The sequence below is a fragment of the Taudactylus pleione genome, unplaced genomic scaffold (assembly GCF_031769625.1).
Source record: "Taudactylus pleione unplaced genomic scaffold, aTauple2 ptg000612l, whole genome shotgun sequence".
Lineage (NCBI taxonomy): Eukaryota > Metazoa > Chordata > Amphibia > Anura > Myobatrachidae > Taudactylus > Taudactylus pleione.
Genome location: NW_028285014.1, coordinates 298,259 through 319,141, shown reverse-complemented (window position 1 = coordinate 319,141; position 20,883 = coordinate 298,259). Strand labels below are relative to the sequence as shown.

Below are 20,883 nucleotides of genomic sequence, written 5' to 3'. Positions count from 1 at the left end.
TACTATGCACCAAAAACCTAAAAAAACTATAACTATGTGTACATCATGCACATCATTGTTTATGTTGTATTTATTTTCCTATGGGAATTACATTTAGAAATGTACATTCTTTACAACATTGTCATCCATTGAATTCATGCAGAGTTTGAAGATTTCAAATTGTGACAAAATGAAAGACTCGACCACGAAGGGACTCGAACCCTCAATCGTCTGATCCGAAGTCAGATGCCTTATCCATTAGGCCACGCAGTCATCTTTATAGAATTTGTCGAACCTGTGGAAGGTGTGGTAATAGTAACCTCAAGTATAACATTCAAAATTTAGAAGTTTTTTCTAGATATATGTTTTGGAAAAACTTGCATATGAATTACAAAATGAAATCCAACATATTTTAGTGATTTATGTTGAGTGAACATTACAAAGTATACCATTCACATAGCCTAGATTTTGTAGAATACTTAACTTAGCTGAGAAATAACTTAACTTTTCTATAGGCATGCTATAGAGTTTTATAAAAAGATTAGGGATGTAGGCATAAGAGCAATTTCTCATTGAGCTATGGCTGTTCTGATTTCACTGATTCCTTCTAAACATGTGAGATGTATTTTTTAAAAGCAGATATGCAAATAACCATTATAGTATCAATTTGGTCAAAGAATTGTTTTGCAACACAGATTACCAAAATCAAACAAGTTAACAGGTAAACACTGACATTTTCCTAAAGGTTTTTTAAGTTTTATGAAAATATTAGGGATGTAGGCTTTATAGCAATTTCTCATTGGACTATGGATGTTCGGATTTCAATGATTCATTTTAAACATGTGAGATATAATTTTTATATGCAGATTTGCAAATATCCTTTATTGTATCAATTTGGTCAAAGATTTTTTTCCAACACAGATTACCAAAATTGAACAAGTTAACAGGTAAATACTTACATTTTCCAAAAGGATACCTTTTACTATGCACCAAAAACCTAAAAAACCTATAACTATGTGTACATCATGCACATCATTGTTTATGTTGTATTTATTTTCCTATGGGAATTACATTTAGAAATGTACATTCTGTACAACATTGTCATCATTTGAATTCATGCAGAGTTTGAAGATTTCAAATAGTGACAAAAAGAATGACTTGACCATGAAGGGACACAAACCCTCAATCTTCTGATCAGAAGTCAGATGCCTCATCCATTATGCCACGCTGTCATCTATGTCGAAATTGTCGAACCTGTGGAAGGTGTGGTAATAGTAACCTCAAGTATAACATTCAAAATTTAGAAGCTTTTTCTAGAGGTATGTTTTGGAAAAACTTGCATATGAATTACAAAATGAAATCCAACATATTTTAGTGATTTATGTTGAGTGAACATTACAAAGTATACCTTTCACATAGCCTAGATTTTGTAAAATCCTTAACTTAGCTGAGAAATAACTTAACTTTTCTATAGGCATGCTATAAAGTTTTATAAAAAGATTAGGGATGTAGGCATTAGAGCAATTTCTCATTGAACTATGGGTGTTCTGATTTCACTGATTCCTTCTAAACATGTGAGATGTATTTTTTATATGCAGATATGCAAATAACCATTATAGTATCAATTTGGTCAAAGAACTGCTTTGCAACACAGATTACCAAAATCAAACAAGTTAACAGGTAAACACTTACATTTTCCTAAAGGTTTTTTAAGTTTTATGAAAATATTAGGGATGTAGGCTTTATAGCAATTTCTCATTGGACTATGGATGTTCGGATTTCAATGATTCATTTTAAACATGTGAGATATAATTTTTATATGCAGATATGCAATATCCTTTATTGTATCAATTTGGTCAAAGATTTTTTTCCAACACAGATTACCAAAATTGAACAAGTTAACAGGTAAATACTTACCTTTTCCAAAAGGATACCTTTTACTATGCACCAAAAACCTAAAAAAACTATAACTATGTGTACATCATGCACATCATTGTTTATGTTGTATTTATTTTCCTATGGGAATTACATTTAGAAATGTACATTCTTTACAACATTGTCATCCATTGAATTCATGCAGAGTTTGAATATTTCAAATTGTGACAAAATGAAAGACTTGACCACGAAGAGGCTCGAACCCTCAATCTTCTGATCCGAATTCAGACGGCTTATCCATTAGGCCACGCGGTCATCTTTATAGAAGTTGTCGAACCTGTGGAAGGTGTGGTAATAGTAACCTCAAGTATAACATTCAAAATTTAGAAGTTTTTTCTAGATATATGTTTTGGAAAAACTTGCATATGAATTACAAAATGAAATCCAACATATTTTAGTGATTTATGTTGAGTGAACATTACAAAGTATACCTTTCACATAGCCTAGATTTTGCAAAATCCTTAATTTAGCTGAGAAATAACTTAACTTTTCTATAGGCATGCTATAAAGTTTTATAAAAAGATTAGGGATGTAGGCATTAGAGCAATTTTTCATTGAGCTATGGCTGTTCTGATTTCACTGATTCCTTCTAAACATGTGAGATGTATTTTTTATATGCAGATATGCAAATAACCATTATAGTATCAATTTGGTCAAAGAATTGCTTTGCAACACAGATTACCAAAATCAAACAAGTTAACAGGTAAACACTGACATTTTCCTAAAGGTTTTTTAAGTTTTATGAAAATATTTGGGATGTAGGCTTTATAGCAATTTCTCATTGGACTTTGGATGTTCGGATTTCAATGATTCATTTTAAACATGTGAGATATAATTTTTATATGCAGATATTTAATATCCTTTATTGTATCAATTTGGTCAAAGATTTTTTTCCAACACAGATTACCAAAATTGAACAAGTTAATAGGTAAATACTTACCTTTTCCAAAAGGATACCTTTTACTATGCACCAAAAACCTAAAAAAACTATAACTATGTGTACATCATGCACATCATTGTTTATGTTGTATTTATTTTCCTATGGGAATTACATTTAGAAATGTACATTCTTTACAACATTGTCATCCATTGAATTCATGCAGAGTTTGAAGATTTCAAATTGTGACAAAATGAAAGACTCGACCACGAAGGGACTTGAACCCTCAATCTTCAGATCCGAAGTCAGACGCCTTATCCATTAGGCCACGCAGTCATCTTTATAGAAGTTGTCGAACCTGTGGAAGGTGTGGTAATAGTAACCTCAAGTATAACATTCAAAATTTAGACGCTTTTTCTAGAGGTATGTTTTGGAAAAACTTGCATATGAATTACAAAATGAAATCCAACATATTTTAGTGATTTATGTTGAGTGAACATTACAAAGTATACCTTTCACATAGCCTAGATTTTGTAAAATCCTTAACTTAGCTGAGAAATAACTTAACTTTTCTATAGGCATGCTATAAAGTTTTATAAAAAGATTAGGGATGTAGGCATTAGAGCAATTTCTCATTGAACTATGGGTGTTCTGATTTCACTGATTCCTTCTAAACATGTGAGATGTATTTTTTATATGCAGATATGCAAATAACCATTATAGTATCAATTTGGTCAAAGAACTGCTTTGCAACACAGATTACCAAAATCAAACAAGTTAACAGGTAAACACTTACATTTTCCTAAAGGTTTTTTAAGTTTTATGAAAATATTAGGGATGTAGGCTTTATAGCAATTTCTCATTGGACTATGGATGTTCGGATTTCAATGATTCATTTTAAACATGTGAGATATAATTTTTATATGCAGATATGCAATATCCTTTATTGTATCAATTTGGTCAAAGATTTTTTTCCAACACAGATTACCAAAATTGAACAAGTTAACAGGTAAATACTTACCTTTTCCAAAAGGATACCTTTTACTATGCACCAAAAACCTAAAAAAACTATAACTATGTGTACATCATGCACATCATTGTTTATGTTGTATTTATTTTCCTATGGGAATTACATTTAGAAATGTACATTCTTTACAACATTGTCATCCATTGAATTCATGCAGAGTTTGAAGATTTCAAATTGTGACAAAATGAAAGACTCGACCACGAAGGGACTCGAACCCTCAATCTTCTGATCCGAAGTCAGATGCCTTATCCATTAGGCCAAGCAGTCATCTTTATAGAAGTTGTTGAACCTGTGGAAGGTGTGGTAATAGTAACCTTAAGTATAACATTCAAAATTTAGAAGTTTTTTCTAGATATATGTTTTGGAAAAACTTGCTTATGAATTACAAAATGAAATCCAACATATTTTAGTGATTTATGTTGAGTGAACATTGCAAAGTATACCTTTCACATAGCCTAGATTTTGCAAAATCCTTAACTTAGCTGAGAAATAACTTAACTTTTCTATAGGCATGCTATAAAGTTTTATAAAAAGATTAGGGATGTAGGCATTAGAGCAATTTTTCATTGAGCTATGGCTGTTCTGATTTCACTGATTCCTTCTAAACATGTGAGATGTATTTTTTATATGCAGATATGCAAATAACCATTATAGTATCAATTTGGTCAAAGAATTGCTTTGCAACACAGATTACTAAAATCAAACAAGTTAACAGGTAAACACTGACATTTTCCTAAAGGTTTTTTAAGTTTTATGAAAATATTAGGGATGTAGGCTTTATAGCAATTTCTCATTGGACTTTGGATGTTCGGATTTCAATGATTCATTTTAAACATGTGAGATATAATTTTTATATGCAGATATTTAATATCCTTTATTGTATCAATTTGGTCAAAGATTTTTTTCCAACACAGATTACCAAAATTGAACAAGTTAACAGGTAAATACTTACCTTTTCCAAAAGGATACCTTTTACTATGCACCAAAAACCTAAAAAAACTATAACTATGTGTACATCATGCACATCATTGTTTATGTTGTATTTATTTTCCTATGGGAATTACATTTAGAAATGTACATTCTTTACAACATTGTCATCATTTGAATTCATGCAGAGTTTGAAGATTTCAAATTGTGACAAAATGAAAGACTCGACCACGAAGGGACTTGAACCCTCAATCTTCAGATCCGAAGTCAGACGCCTTATCCATTAGGCCACGCAGTCATCTTTATAGAAGTTGTCGAACCTGTGGAAGGTGTGGTAATAGTAACCTCAAGTATAACATTCAAAATTTAGACGCTTTTTCTAGAGGTATGTTTTGGAAAAACTTGCATATGAATTACAAAATGAAATCCAACATATTTTAGTGATTTATGTTGAGTGAACATTACAAAGTATACCTTTCACATAGCCTAGATTTTGTAAAATCCTTAACTTAGCTGAGAAATAACTTAACTTTTCTATAGGCATGCTATAAAGTTTTATAAAAAGATTAGGGATGTAGGCATTAGAGCAATTTCTCATTGAACTATGGGTGTTCTGATTTCACTGATTCCTTCTAAACATGTGAGATGTATTTTTTATATGCAGATATGCAAATAACCATTATAGTATCAATTTGGTCAAAGAACTGCTTTGCAACACAGATTACCAAAATCAAACAAGTTAACAGGTAAACACTTACATTTTCCTAAAGGTTTTTTAAGTTTTATGAAAATATTAGGGATGTAGGCTTTATAGCAATTTCTCATTGGACTATGGATGTTCGGATTTCAATGATTCATTTTAAACATGTGAGATATAATTTTTATATGCAGATATGCAATATCCTTTATTGTATCAATTTGGTCAAAGATTTTTTTCCAACACAGATTACCAAAATTGAACAAGTTAACAGGTAAATACTTACCTTTTCCAAAAGGATACCTTTTACTATGCACCAAAAACCTAAAAAAACTATAACTATGTGTACATCATGCACATCATTGTTTATGTTGTATTTATTTTCCTATGGGAATTACATTTAGAAATGTACATTCTTTACAACATTGTCATCCATTGAATTCATGCAGAGTTTGAAGATTTCAAATTGTGACAAAATGAAAGACTCGACCACGAAGGGACTCGAACCCTCAATCTTCTGATCCGAAGTCAGATGCCTTATCCATTAGGCCACGCAGTCATCTTTATAGAAGTTGTTGAACCTGTGGAAGGTGTGGTAATAGTAACCTTAAGTATAACATTCAAAATTTAGAAGTTTTTTCTAGATATATGTTTTGGAAAAACTTGCTTATGAATTACAAAATGAAATCCAACATATTTTAGTGATTTATGTTGAGTGAACATTGCAAAGTATACCTTTCACATAGCCTAGATTTTGTAAAATCCTTAACTTAGCTGAGAAATAACTTAACTTTTCTATAGGCATGCTATAAAGTTTTATAAAAAGATTAGGGATGTAGGCATAAGAGCAATTTCTCATTGAGCTATGGATGTTCTGATTTCACTGATTCCTTCTAAACATGTGAGATGTATTTTTTATATGCAGATATGCAAATAACCATTATAGTATCAATTTGGTCAAAGAATTGTTTTGCAATACAGATTACCAAAATCAAACAAGTTAACAGGTAAACACTGACATTTTCCTAAAGGTTTTTTAAGTTTTATGAAAATATTAGGGATGTAGGCTTTATAGCAATTTCTCATTGGACTATGGATGTTTGGATTTCAATGATTCATTTTAAACATGTGAGATATAATTTTTATATGCAGATATGCAAATATCCTTTATTGTATCAATTTGGTTAAAGATTTTTTTCCAACACAGATTACCAAAATTGAACAAGTTAACAGGTAAATACTTACATTTTCCAAAAGGATACCTTTTACTATGCACCAAAAACCTAAAAAACCTATAACTATGTGTACATCATGCACATCATTGTTTACGTTGTATTTATTTTCCTATGGGAATTACATTTAGAAATGTACATTCTTTAAAACATTGTCATCCATTGAATTCATGCAGAGCTTGAAGATTTCAAATAGTGACAAAAAGAATGACTTGACCACGAAGGGACACGAACCCTCAATCTTCTGATCAGAAGTCAGATGCCTCATCCATTATGCCACGCTGTCATCTTTATAGAAGTTGTTGAACCTGTGGAAGGTGTGGTAATAGTAACCTTAAGTATAACATTCAAAATTTAGAAGTTTTTTCTAGATATATGTTTTGGAAAAACTTGCTTATGAATTACAAAATGAAATTCAACATATTTTAGTGATTTATGTTGAGTGAACATTGCAAAGTATACCTTTCACATAGCCTAGATTTTGTAAAATCCTTAACTTAGCTGAGAAATAACTTAACTTTTCTATAGGCATGCTATAAAGTTTTATAAAAAGATTAGGGATGTAGGCATTAGAGCAATTTTTCATTGAGCTATGGCTGTTCTGATTTCACTGATTCCTTCTAAACATGTGAGATGTATTTTTTATATGCAGATATGCAAATAACCATTATAGTATCAATTTGGTCAAAGAATTGCTTTGCAACACAGATTACCAAAATCAAACAAGTTAACAGGTAAACACTGACATTTTCCTAAAGGTTTTTTAAGTTTTATGAAAATATTAGGGATGTAGGCTTTATAGCAATTTCTCATTGGACTTTGGATGTTCGGATTTCAATGATTCATTTTAAACATGTGAGATATAATTTTTATATGCAGATATTTAATATCCTTTATTGTATCAATTTGGTCAAAGATTTTTTTCCAACACAGATTACCAAAATTGAACAAGTTAACAGGTAAATACTTACCTTTTCCAAAAGGATACCTTTTACTATGCACCAAAAACCTAAAAAAACTATAACTATGTGTACATCATGCACATCATTGTTTATGTTGTATTTATTTTCCTATGGGAATTACATTTAGAAATGTACATTCTTTACAACATTGTCATCCATTGAATTCATGCAGAGTTTGAAGATTTCAAATTGTGACAAAATGAAAGACTCGACCACGAAGGGACTTGAACCCTCAATCTTCAGATTCAAAGTCAGACGCCTTATCCATTAGGCCACGCAGTCATCTTTATAGAAGTTGTCGAACCTGTGGAAGGTGTGGTAATAGTAACCTCAAGTATAACATTCAAAATTTAGACGCTTTTTCTAGAGGTATGTTTTGGAAAAACTTGCATATGAATTACAAAATGAAATCCAACATATTTTAGTGATTTATGTTGAGTGAACATTACAAAGTATACCTTTCACATAGCCTAGATTTTGTAAAATCCTTAACTTAGCTGAGAAATAACTTAACTTTTCTACAGGCATGCTATAAAGTTTTATAAAAAGATTAGGGATGTAGGCATTAGAGCAATTTCTCATTGAACTATGGGTGTTCTGATTTCACTGATTCCTTCTAAACATGTGAGATGTATTTTTTATATGCAGATATGCAAATAACCATTATAGTATCAATTTGGTCAAAGAACTGCTTTGCAACACAGATTACCAAAATCAAACAAGTTAACAGGTAAACACTTACATTTTCCTAAAGGTTTTTTAAGTTTTATGAAAATATTAGGGATGTAGGCTTTATAGCAATTTCTCATTGGACTATGGATGTTCGGATTTCAATGATTCATTTTAAACATGTGAGATATAATTTTTATATGCAGATATGCAATATCCTTTATTGTATCAATTTGGTCAAAGATTTTTTTCCAACACAGATTACCAAAATTGAACAAGTTAACAGGTAAATACTTACCTTTTCCAAAAGGATACCTTTTACTATGCACCAAAAACCTAAAAAAACTATCACTATGTGTACATCATGCACATCATTGTTTATGTTGTATTTATTTTCCTATGGGAATTACATTTAGAAATGTACATTCTTTACAACATTGTCATCCATTGAATTCATGCAGAGTTTGAAGATTTCAAATTGTGACAAAATGAAAGACTCGACCACGAAGGGACTCGAACCCTCAATCTTCTGATCCGAAGTCAGACGCCTTATCCATTAGGCCACGCAGTCATCTTTATAGAATTTGTCGAACCTGTGGAAGGTGTGGTAATAGTAACATCAAGTATAACATTCAAAATTTAGAAGTTTTTTCTAGATATATGTTTTGGCAAAACTTGCATATGAATTACAAAATGAAATCCAACATATTTTAGTGATTTATGTTGAGTGAACATTACAAAGTATACCTTTCACATAGCCTAGATTTTGTAAAATCCTTAACTTAGCTGAGAAATAACTTAACTTTTCTACAGGCATGCTATAAAGTTTTATAAAAAGATTAGGGATGTAGGCATTAGAGCAATTTCTCATTGAACTATGGGTGTTCTGATTTCACTGATTCCTTCTAAACATGTGAGATGTATTTTTTATATGCAGATATGCAAATAACCATTATAGTATCAATTTGGTCAAAGAACTGCTTTGCAACACAGATTACCAAAATCAAACAAGTTAACAGGTAAACACTTACATTTTCCTAAAGGTTTTTTAAGTTTTATGAAAATATTAGGGATGTAGGCTTTATAGCAATTTCTCATTGGACTATGGATGTTCGGATTTCAATGATTCATTTTAAACATGTGAGATATAATTTTTATATGCAGATATGCAATATCCTTTATTGTATCAATTTGGTCAAAGATTTTTTTCCAACACAGATTACCAAAATTGAACAAGTTAACAGGTAAATACTTACCTTTTCCAAAAGGATACCTTTTACTATGCACCAAAAACCTAAAAAAACTATAACTATGTGTACATCATGCACATCATTGTTTATGTTGTATTTATTTTCCTATGGGAATTACATTTAGAAATGTACATTCTTTACAACATTGTCATCCATTGAATTCATGCAGAGTTTGAAGATTTCAAATTGTGACAAAATGAAAGACTCGACCACGAAGGGACTCGAACCCTCAATCGTCTGATCCGAAGTCAGATGCCTTATCCATTAGGCCACGCAGTCATCTTTATAGAATTTGTCGAACCTGTGGAAGGTGTGGTAATAGTAACCTCAAGTATAACATTCAAAATTTAGAAGTTTTTTCTAGATATATGTTTTGGAAAAACTTGCATATGAATTACAAAATGAAATCCAACATATTTTAGTGATTTATGTTGAGTGAACATTACAAAGTATACCATTCACATAGCCTAGATTTTGTAGAATACTTAACTTAGCTGAGAAATAACTTAACTTTTCTATAGGCATGCTATAGAGTTTTATAAAAAGATTAGGGATGTAGGCATAAGAGCAATTTCTCATTGAGCTATGGCTGTTCTGATTTCACTGATTCCTTCTAAACATGTGAGATGTATTTTTTAAAAGCAGATATGCAAATAACCATTATAGTATCAATTTGGTCAAAGAATTGTTTTGCAACACAGATTACCAAAATCAAACAAGTTAACAGGTAAACACTGACATTTTCCTAAAGGTTTTTTAAGTTTTATGAAAATATTAGGGATGTAGGCTTTATAGCAATTTCTCATTGGACTATGGATGTTCGGATTTCAATGATTCATTTTAAACATGTGAGATATAATTTTTATATGCAGATTTGCAAATATCCTTTATTGTATCAATTTGGTCAAAGATTTTTTTCCAACACAGATTACCAAAATTGAACAAGTTAACAGGTAAATACTTACATTTTCCAAAAGGATACCTTTTACTATGCACCAAAAACCTAAAAAACCTATAACTATGTGTACATCATGCACATCATTGTTTATGTTGTATTTATTTTCCTATGGGAATTACATTTAGAAATGTACATTCTGTACAACATTGTCATCATTTGAATTCATGCAGAGTTTGAAGATTTCAAATAGTGACAAAAAGAATGACTTGACCATGAAGGGACACAAACCCTCAATCTTCTGATCAGAAGTCAGATGCCTCATCCATTATGCCACGCTGTCATCTATGTCGAAATTGTCGAACCTGTGGAAGGTGTGGTAATAGTAACCTCAAGTATAACATTCAAAATTTAGAAGCTTTTTCTAGAGGTATGTTTTGGAAAAACTTGCATATGAATTACAAAATGAAATCCAACATATTTTAGTGATTTATGTTGAGTGAACATTACAAAGTATACCTTTCACATAGCCTAGATTTTGTAAAATCCTTAACTTAGCTGAGAAATAACTTAACTTTTCTATAGGCATGCTATAAAGTTTTATAAAAAGATTAGGGATGTAGGCATTAGAGCAATTTCTCATTGAACTATGGGTGTTCTGATTTCACTGATTCCTTCTAAACATGTGAGATGTATTTTTTATATGCAGATATGCAAATAACCATTATAGTATCAATTTGGTCAAAGAACTGCTTTGCAACACAGATTACCAAAATCAAACAAGTTAACAGGTAAACACTTACATTTTCCTAAAGGTTTTTTAAGTTTTATGAAAATATTAGGGATGTAGGCTTTATAGCAATTTCTCATTGGACTATGGATGTTCGGATTTCAATGATTCATTTTAAACATGTGAGATATAATTTTTATATGCAGATATGCAATATCCTTTATTGTATCAATTTGGTCAAAGATTTTTTTCCAACACAGATTACCAAAATTGAACAAGTTAACAGGTAAATACTTACCTTTTCCAAAAGGATACCTTTTACTATGCACCAAAAACCTAAAAAAACTATAACTATGTGTACATCATGCACATCATTGTTTATGTTGTATTTATTTTCCTATGGGAATTACATTTAGAAATGTACATTCTTTACAACATTGTCATCCATTGAATTCATGCAGAGTTTGAATATTTCAAATTGTGACAAAATGAAAGACTTGACCACGAAGAGGCTCGAACCCTCAATCTTCTGATCCGAATTCAGACGGCTTATCCATTAGGCCACGCGGTCATCTTTATAGAAGTTGTCGAACCTGTGGAAGGTGTGGTAATAGTAACCTCAAGTATAACATTCAAAATTTAGAAGTTTTTTCTAGATATATGTTTTGGAAAAACTTGCATATGAATTACAAAATGAAATCCAACATATTTTAGTGATTTATGTTGAGTGAACATTACAAAGTATACCTTTCACATAGCCTAGATTTTGCAAAATCCTTAATTTAGCTGAGAAATAACTTAACTTTTCTATAGGCATGCTATAAAGTTTTATAAAAAGATTAGGGATGTAGGCATTAGAGCAATTTTTCATTGAGCTATGGCTGTTCTGATTTCACTGATTCCTTCTAAACATGTGAGATGTATTTTTTATATGCAGATATGCAAATAACCATTATAGTATCAATTTGGTCAAAGAATTGCTTTGCAACACAGATTACCAAAATCAAACAAGTTAACAGGTAAACACTGACATTTTCCTAAAGGTTTTTTAAGTTTTATGAAAATATTTGGGATGTAGGCTTTATAGCAATTTCTCATTGGACTTTGGATGTTCGGATTTCAATGATTCATTTTAAACATGTGAGATATAATTTTTATATGCAGATATTTAATATCCTTTATTGTATCAATTTGGTCAAAGATTTTTTTCCAACACAGATTACCAAAATTGAACAAGTTAATAGGTAAATACTTACCTTTTCCAAAAGGATACCTTTTACTATGCACCAAAAACCTAAAAAAACTATAACTATGTGTACATCATGCACATCATTGTTTATGTTGTATTTATTTTCCTATGGGAATTACATTTAGAAATGTACATTCTTTACAACATTGTCATCCATTGAATTCATGCAGAGTTTGAAGATTTCAAATTGTGACAAAATGAAAGACTCGACCACGAAGGGACTTGAACCCTCAATCTTCAGATCCGAAGTCAGACGCCTTATCCATTAGGCCACGCAGTCATCTTTATAGAAGTTGTCGAACCTGTGGAAGGTGTGGTAATAGTAACCTCAAGTATAACATTCAAAATTTAGACGCTTTTTCTAGAGGTATGTTTTGGAAAAACTTGCATATGAATTACAAAATGAAATCCAACATATTTTAGTGATTTATGTTGAGTGAACATTACAAAGTATACCTTTCACATAGCCTAGATTTTGTAAAATCCTTAACTTAGCTGAGAAATAACTTAACTTTTCTATAGGCATGCTATAAAGTTTTATAAAAAGATTAGGGATGTAGGCATTAGAGCAATTTCTCATTGAACTATGGGTGTTCTGATTTCACTGATTCCTTCTAAACATGTGAGATGTATTTTTTATATGCAGATATGCAAATAACCATTATAGTATCAATTTGGTCAAAGAACTGCTTTGCAACACAGATTACCAAAATCAAACAAGTTAACAGGTAAACACTTACATTTTCCTAAAGGTTTTTTAAGTTTTATGAAAATATTAGGGATGTAGGCTTTATAGCAATTTCTCATTGGACTATGGATGTTCGGATTTCAATGATTCATTTTAAACATGTGAGATATAATTTTTATATGCAGATATGCAATATCCTTTATTGTATCAATTTGGTCAAAGATTTTTTTCCAACACAGATTACCAAAATTGAACAAGTTAACAGGTAAATACTTACCTTTTCCAAAAGGATACCTTTTACTATGCACCAAAAACCTAAAAAAACTATAACTATGTGTACATCATGCACATCATTGTTTATGTTGTATTTATTTTCCTATGGGAATTACATTTAGAAATGTACATTCTTTACAACATTGTCATCCATTGAATTCATGCAGAGTTTGAAGATTTCAAATTGTGACAAAATGAAAGACTCGACCACGAAGGGACTCGAACCCTCAATCTTCTGATCCGAAGTCAGATGCCTTATCCATTAGGCCAAGCAGTCATCTTTATAGAAGTTGTTGAACCTGTGGAAGGTGTGGTAATAGTAACCTTAAGTATAACATTCAAAATTTAGAAGTTTTTTCTAGATATATGTTTTGGAAAAACTTGCTTATGAATTACAAAATGAAATCCAACATATTTTAGTGATTTATGTTGAGTGAACATTGCAAAGTATACCTTTCACATAGCCTAGATTTTGCAAAATCCTTAACTTAGCTGAGAAATAACTTAACTTTTCTATAGGCATGCTATAAAGTTTTATAAAAAGATTAGGGATGTAGGCATTAGAGCAATTTTTCATTGAGCTATGGCTGTTCTGATTTCACTGATTCCTTCTAAACATGTGAGATGTATTTTTTATATGCAGATATGCAAATAACCATTATAGTATCAATTTGGTCAAAGAATTGCTTTGCAACACAGATTACTAAAATCAAACAAGTTAACAGGTAAACACTGACATTTTCCTAAAGGTTTTTTAAGTTTTATGAAAATATTAGGGATGTAGGCTTTATAGCAATTTCTCATTGGACTTTGGATGTTCGGATTTCAATGATTCATTTTAAACATGTGAGATATAATTTTTATATGCAGATATTTAATATCCTTTATTGTATCAATTTGGTCAAAGATTTTTTTCCAACACAGATTACCAAAATTGAACAAGTTAACAGGTAAATACTTACCTTTTCCAAAAGGATACCTTTTACTATGCACCAAAAACCTAAAAAAACTATAACTATGTGTACATCATGCACATCATTGTTTATGTTGTATTTATTTTCCTATGGGAATTACATTTAGAAATGTACATTCTTTACAACATTGTCATCCATTGAATTCATGCAGAGTTTGAAGATTTCAAATTGTGACAAAATGAAAGACTCGACCACGAAGGGACTTGAACCCTCAATCTTCAGATCCGAAGTCAGACGCCTTATCCATTAGGCCACGCAGTCATCTTTATAGAAGCTGTCGAACCTGTGGAAGGTGTGGTAATAGTAACCTCAAGTATAACATTCAAAATTTAGACGCTTTTTCTAGAGGTATGTTTTGGAAAAACTTGCATATGAATTACAAAATGAAATCCAACATATTTTAGTGATTTATGTTGAGTGAACATTACAAAGTATACCTTTCACATAGCCTAGATTTTGTAAAATCCTTAACTTAGCTGAGAAATAACTTAACTTTTCTATAGGCATGCTATAAAGTTTTATAAAAAGATTAGGGATGTAGGCATTAGAGCAATTTCTCATTGAACTATGGGTGTTCTGATTTCACTGATTCCTTCTAAACATGTGAGATGTATTTTTTATATGCAGATATGCAAATAACCATTATAGTATCAATTTGGTCAAAGAACTGCTTTGCAACACAGATTACCAAAATCAAACAAGTTAACAGGTAAACACTTACATTTTCCTAAAGGTTTTTTAAGTTTTATGAAAATATTAGGGATGTAGGCTTTATAGCAATTTCTCATTGGACTATGGATGTTCGGATTTCAATGATTCATTTTAAACATGTGAGATATAATTTTTATATGCAGATATGCAATATCCTTTATTGTATCAATTTGGTCAAAGATTTTTTTCCAACACAGATTACCAAAATTGAACAAGTTAACAGGTAAATACTTACCTTTTCCAAAAGGATACCTTTTACTATGCACCAAAAACCTAAAAAAACTATAACTATGTGTACATCATGCACATCATTGTTTATGTTGTATTTATTTTCCTATGGGAATTACATTTAGAAATGTACATTCTTTACAACATTGTCATCCATTGAATTCATGCAGAGTTTGAAGATTTCAAATTGTGACAAAATGAAAGACTCGACCACGAAGGGACTCGAACCCTCAATCTTCTGATCCGAAGTCAGATGCCTTATCCATTAGGCCACGCAGTCATCTTTATAGAAGTTGTTGAACCTGTGGAAGGTGTGGTAATAGTAACCTTAAGTATAACATTCAAAATTTAGAAGTTTTTTCTAGATATATGTTTTGGAAAAACTTGCTTATGAATTACAAAATGAAATCCAACATATTTTAGTGATTTATGTTGAGTGAACATTGCAAAGTATACCTTTCACATAGCCTAGATTTTGTAAAATCCTTAACTTAGCTGAGAAATAACTTAACTTTTCTATAGGCATGCTATAAAGTTTTATAAAAAGATTAGGGATGTAGGCATAAGAGCAATTTCTCATTGAGCTATGGATGTTCTGATTTCACTGATTCCTTCTAAACATGTGAGATGTATTTTTTATATGCAGATATGCAAATAACCATTATAGTATCAATTTGGTCAAAGAATTGTTTTGCAATACAGATTACCAAAATCAAACAAGTTAACAGGTAAACACTGACATTTTCCTAAAGGTTTTTTAAGTTTTATGAAAATATTAGGGATGTAGGCTTTATAGCAATTTCTCATTGGACTATGGATGTTTGGATTTCAATGATTCATTTTAAACATGTGAGATATAATTTTTATATGCAGATATGCAAATATCCTTTATTGTATCAATTTGGTTAAAGATTTTTTTCCAACACAGATTACCAAAATTGAACAAGTTAACAGGTAAATACTTACATTTTCCAAAAGGATACCTTTTACTATGCACCAAAAACCTAAAAAACCTATAACTATGTGTACATCATGCACATCATTGTTTACGTTGTATTTATTTTCCTATGGGAATTACATTTAGAAATGTACATTCTTTAAAACATTGTCATCCATTGAATTCATGCAGAGCTTGAAGATTTCAAATAGTGACAAAAAGAATGACTTGACCACGAAGGGACACGAACCCTCAATCTTCTGATCAGAAGTCAGATGCCTCATCCATTATGCCACGCTGTCATCTTTATAGAAGTTGTTGAACCTGTGGAAGGTGTGGTAATAGTAACCTTAAGTATAACATTCAAAATTTAGAAGTTTTTTCTAGATATATGTTTTGGAAAAACTTGCTTATGAATTACAAAATGAAATTCAACATATTTTAGTGATTTATGTTGAGTGAACATTGCAAAGTATACCTTTCACATAGCCTAGATTTTGTAAAATCCTTAACTTAGCTGAGAAATAACTTAACTTTTCTATAGGCATGCTATAAAGTTTTATAAAAAGATTAGGGATGTAGGCATAAGAGCAATTTCTCATTGAGCTATGGATGTTCTGATTTCACTGATTCCTTCTAAACATGTGAGATGTATTTTTTATATGCAGATATGCAAATAACCATTATAGTATCAATTTGGTCAAAGAATTGTTTTGCAACACAGATTACCAAAATCAAACAAGTTAACAGGTAAACACTTACATTTTCCTAAAGGTTTTTTAAGTTTTATGAAAATATTAGGGATGTAGGCTTTATAGCAATTTCTCATTGGACTATGGATGTTTGGATTTCAATGATTCATTTTAAACATGTGAGATATAATTTTTATATGCAGATATGCAAATATCCTTTATTGTATCAATTTGGTCAAAGATTTTTTTCCAACACAGATTACCAAAATTGAACAAGTTAACAGGTAAATACTTACATTTTCCAAAAGGATACCTTTTACTATGCACCAAAAACCTAAAAAACCTATAACTATGTGTACATCATGCACATCATTGTTTACGTTGTATTTATTTTCCTATGGGAATTACATTTAGAAATGTACATTCTTTAAAACATTGTCATCCATTGAATTCATGCAGAGTTTGAAGATTTCAAATAGTGACAAAAAGAATGACTTGACCACGAAGGGACACGAACCCTCAATCTTCTGATCAGAAGTCAGACGCCTCATCCATTATGCCACGCTGTCATCTATGTTGAAATTGTCAAACCTGTGGAAGGTGTGGTAATAGTAACCTCAAGTATAACATTCAAAATTTAGAAGCTTTTTCTAGAGGTATGTTTTGGAAAAACTTGCATATGAATTACAAAATGAAATCCAACATATTTTAGTGATTTATGTTGAGTGAACATTACAAAGTATACCTTTCACATAGCCTAGATTTTGTAAAATCCTTAACTTAGCTGAGAAATAACTTAACTTTTCTATAGGCATGCTATAAAGTTTTATAAAAAGATTAGGGATGTAGGCATAAGAGCAATTTCTCATTGAGCTATGGGTGTTCTGATTTCACTGATTCCTTCTAAACATGTGAGATGTATTTTTTATATGCAGATATGCAAATAACCATTATAGTATCAATTTGGTCAAAGAAATGTTTTGCAACACAGATTACCAAAATCAAACAAGTTAACAGGTAAACACTGACATTTTCCTAAAGGTTTTTTAAGTTTTATGAAAATATTAGGGATGTAGGCTTTATAGCAATTTCTCATTGGACTATGGATGTTTGGATTTCAATGATTCATTTTAAACATGTGAGATATAATTTTTATATGCAGATATGCAAATATCCTTTATTGTATCAATTTGGTCAAAGATTTTTTTCCAACACAGATTACCAAAATTGAACAAGTTAACAGGTAAATACTTACCTTTTCCAAAAGGATACCTTTTACTATGCACCAAAAACCTAAAAAACCTATAACTATGTGTACATCATGCACATCATTGTTTACGTTGTATTTATTTTCCTATGGGAATTACATTTAGAAATGTACATTCTTTAAAACATTGTCATCCATTGAATTCATGCAGAGTTTGAAGATTTCAAATAGTGACAAAAAGAATGACTTGACCACGAAGGGACACGAACCCTCAATCTTCAGATCCGAAGTCAGACGCCTCATCCATTATGCCACGCTGTCATCTATGTTGAAATTGTCAAACCTGTGGAAGGTGTGGTAATAGTAACCTCAAGTATAACATTCAAAATTTAGAAGCTTTTTCTAGAGGTATGTTTTGGAAAAACTTGCATATGAATTACAAAATGAAATCCAACATATTTTAGTGATTTATGTTGAGTGAACATTACAAAGTATACCTTTCACATAGCCTCGATTTTGTAAAATCCTTAACTTAGCTGAGAAATAACTTAACTTTTCTATAGGCATGCTATAAAGTTTTATAAAAAGATTAGGGATGTAGGCATTAGAGCAAATTTTCATTGAGCTATGGCTGTTCTGATTTCACTGATTCCTTCTAAACATGTGAGATGTATTTTTTATATGCAGATTTGCAAATAACCATTATAGTATCAATTTGGTCAAAGAATTGCTTTGCAACACAGATTACCAAAATCAAACAAGTTAACAGGTAAACACTGACAATTTTCTAAAGGTTTTTTAAGTTTTATGAAAATATTAGGGATGTAGGCTTTATAGCAATTTCTCATTGGACTATGGATGTTCGGATTTCAATGATTCATTTTAAACATGTGAGATATAATTTTTATATGCAGATATGCAAATATCCTTTATTGTATCAATTTGGTCAAAGATTTTTTTCCAACACAGATTACCAAAATTGAACAAGTTAACAGGTAAATACTTACCTTTTCCAAAAGGATACCTTTTACTATGCACCAAAAACCTAAAAAAACTATAACTATGTGTACATCATGCACATCATTGTTTATGTTGTATTTATTTTCCTATGGGAATTACATTTAGAAATGTACATTCTTTACAACATTGTCATCCATTGAATTCATGCAGAGTTTGAAGATTTCAAATTGTGACAAAATGAAAGACTCGACCACGAAGGGACTTGAACCCTCAATCTTCAGATCCGAAGTCAGACGCCTTATCCATTAGGCCACGCAGTCATCTTTATAGAAGTTGTCGAACCTGTGGAAGGTGTGGTAATAGTAACCTCAAGTATAACATTCAAAATTTAGACGCTTTTTCTAGAGGTATGTTTTGGAAAAACTTGCATATGAATTACAAAATGAAATCCAACATATTTTAGTGATTTATGTTGAGTGAACATTACAAAGTATACCTTTCACATAGCCTAGATTTTGTAAAATCCTTAACTTAGCTGAGAAATAACTTAACTTTTCTACAGGCATGCTATAAAGTTTTATAAAAAGATTAGGGATGTAGGCATTAGAGCAATTTCTCATTGAACTATGGGTGTTCTGATTTCACTGATTCCTTCTAAACATGTGAGATGTATTTTTTATATGCAGATATGCAAATAACCATTATAGTATCAATTTGGTCAAAGAACTGCTTTGCATCACAGATTACCAAAATCAAACAAGTTAACAGGTAAACACTTACATTTTCCTAAAGGTTTTTTAAGTTTTATGAAAATATTAGGGATGTAGGCTTTATAGCAATTTCTCATTGGACTATGGATGTTCGGATTTCAATGATTCATTTTAAACATGTGAGATATAATTTTTATATGCAGATATGCAATATCCTTTATTGTATCAATTTGGTCAAAGATTTTTTTCCAACACAGATTACCAAAATTGAACAAGTTAACAGGTAAATACTTACCTTTTCCAAAAGGATACCTTTTACTATGCACCAAAAACCTAAAAAAACTATAACTATGTGTACATCATGCACATCATTGTTTATGTTGTATTTATTTTCCTATGGGAATTACATTTAGAAATGTACATTCTTTACAACATTGTCATCCATTGAATTCATGCAGAGTTTGAAGATTTCAAATTGTGACAAAATGAAAGACTCGACCACGAAGGGACTCGAACCCTCAATCTTCTGACCCGAAGTCAGATGCCTTATCCATTAGGCCACGCAGTAATCTTTATAGAATTTGTCGAACCTGTGGAAGGTGTGGTAATAGTAACCTCAAGTATAACATTCAAAATTTAGTAGTTTTTTCTAGATATATGTTTTGGAAAAACTTGCATATGAATTACAAAATGAAATCCAACATATTTTAGTGATTTATGTTGAGTGAACATTACAAAGTATACCTTTCACATAACCTAGATTTTGTAGAATCCTTAACTTAGCTGAGAAATAACTTAACTTTTCTATAGGCATGCTATAGAGTTTTATAAAAAGATTAGGGATGTAGGCATAAGAGCAATTTCTCATTGAGCTATGGCTGTTCTGATTTCACTGATTCCTTCTAAACATGTGAGATGTATTTTTTAAAAGCAGATATGCAAATAACCATTATAGTATCAATTTGGTCAAAGAATTGTTTTGCAACACAGATTACCAAAATCAAACAAGTTAACAGGTAAACACTGACATTTTCCTAAAGGATTTTTAAGTTTTATGAAAATATTAGGGATGTA

At 30.8% G+C, this 20,883-nt stretch overlaps 13 non-coding genes across 13 annotated transcripts; all 13 read right to left on the bottom strand.

Moving 5' to 3' along the window:
* Positions 1–179: 179 nt before the first annotated feature.
* Positions 180–252, bottom strand: TRNAR-UCG (transfer RNA arginine (anticodon UCG)). Its single transcript has one exon. It is a non-coding gene; the product is annotated as a tRNA-Arg (tRNA).
* A 2,802-nt stretch (positions 253–3,054) lies between these two features.
* On the bottom strand, positions 3,055–3,127 carry TRNAR-UCG (transfer RNA arginine (anticodon UCG)). The gene has a single exon. It is a non-coding gene; the product is annotated as a tRNA-Arg (tRNA).
* An 885-nt stretch (positions 3,128–4,012) lies between these two features.
* Positions 4,013–4,085, bottom strand: TRNAR-UCG (transfer RNA arginine (anticodon UCG)). Its single transcript has one exon. It is a non-coding gene; the product is annotated as a tRNA-Arg (tRNA).
* Positions 4,086–4,970: 885 nt separating this feature from the next.
* Positions 4,971–5,043, bottom strand: TRNAR-UCG (transfer RNA arginine (anticodon UCG)). Its single transcript has one exon. It is a non-coding gene; the product is annotated as a tRNA-Arg (tRNA).
* Positions 5,044–5,928: 885 nt separating this feature from the next.
* TRNAR-UCG (transfer RNA arginine (anticodon UCG)) lies at positions 5,929–6,001 on the bottom strand. The gene has a single exon. It is a non-coding gene; the product is annotated as a tRNA-Arg (tRNA).
* Positions 6,002–7,845: 1,844 nt separating this feature from the next.
* On the bottom strand, positions 7,846–7,918 carry TRNAQ-UUG (transfer RNA glutamine (anticodon UUG)). Its single transcript has one exon. It is a non-coding gene; the product is annotated as a tRNA-Gln (tRNA).
* Positions 7,919–8,803: 885 nt separating this feature from the next.
* On the bottom strand, positions 8,804–8,876 carry TRNAR-UCG (transfer RNA arginine (anticodon UCG)). The gene has a single exon. It is a non-coding gene; the product is annotated as a tRNA-Arg (tRNA).
* An 885-nt stretch (positions 8,877–9,761) lies between these two features.
* On the bottom strand, positions 9,762–9,834 carry TRNAR-UCG (transfer RNA arginine (anticodon UCG)). The gene has a single exon. It is a non-coding gene; the product is annotated as a tRNA-Arg (tRNA).
* A 2,802-nt stretch (positions 9,835–12,636) lies between these two features.
* Positions 12,637–12,709, bottom strand: TRNAR-UCG (transfer RNA arginine (anticodon UCG)). Its single transcript has one exon. It is a non-coding gene; the product is annotated as a tRNA-Arg (tRNA).
* Positions 12,710–13,594: 885 nt separating this feature from the next.
* On the bottom strand, positions 13,595–13,667 carry TRNAR-UCG (transfer RNA arginine (anticodon UCG)). Its single transcript has one exon. It is a non-coding gene; the product is annotated as a tRNA-Arg (tRNA).
* Positions 13,668–14,552: 885 nt separating this feature from the next.
* Positions 14,553–14,625, bottom strand: TRNAR-UCG (transfer RNA arginine (anticodon UCG)). Its single transcript has one exon. It is a non-coding gene; the product is annotated as a tRNA-Arg (tRNA).
* An 885-nt stretch (positions 14,626–15,510) lies between these two features.
* Positions 15,511–15,583, bottom strand: TRNAR-UCG (transfer RNA arginine (anticodon UCG)). Its single transcript has one exon. It is a non-coding gene; the product is annotated as a tRNA-Arg (tRNA).
* A 3,763-nt stretch (positions 15,584–19,346) lies between these two features.
* TRNAR-UCG (transfer RNA arginine (anticodon UCG)) lies at positions 19,347–19,419 on the bottom strand. The gene has a single exon. It is a non-coding gene; the product is annotated as a tRNA-Arg (tRNA).
* Between the last annotated feature and the right edge of the window lie 1,464 nt (positions 19,420–20,883).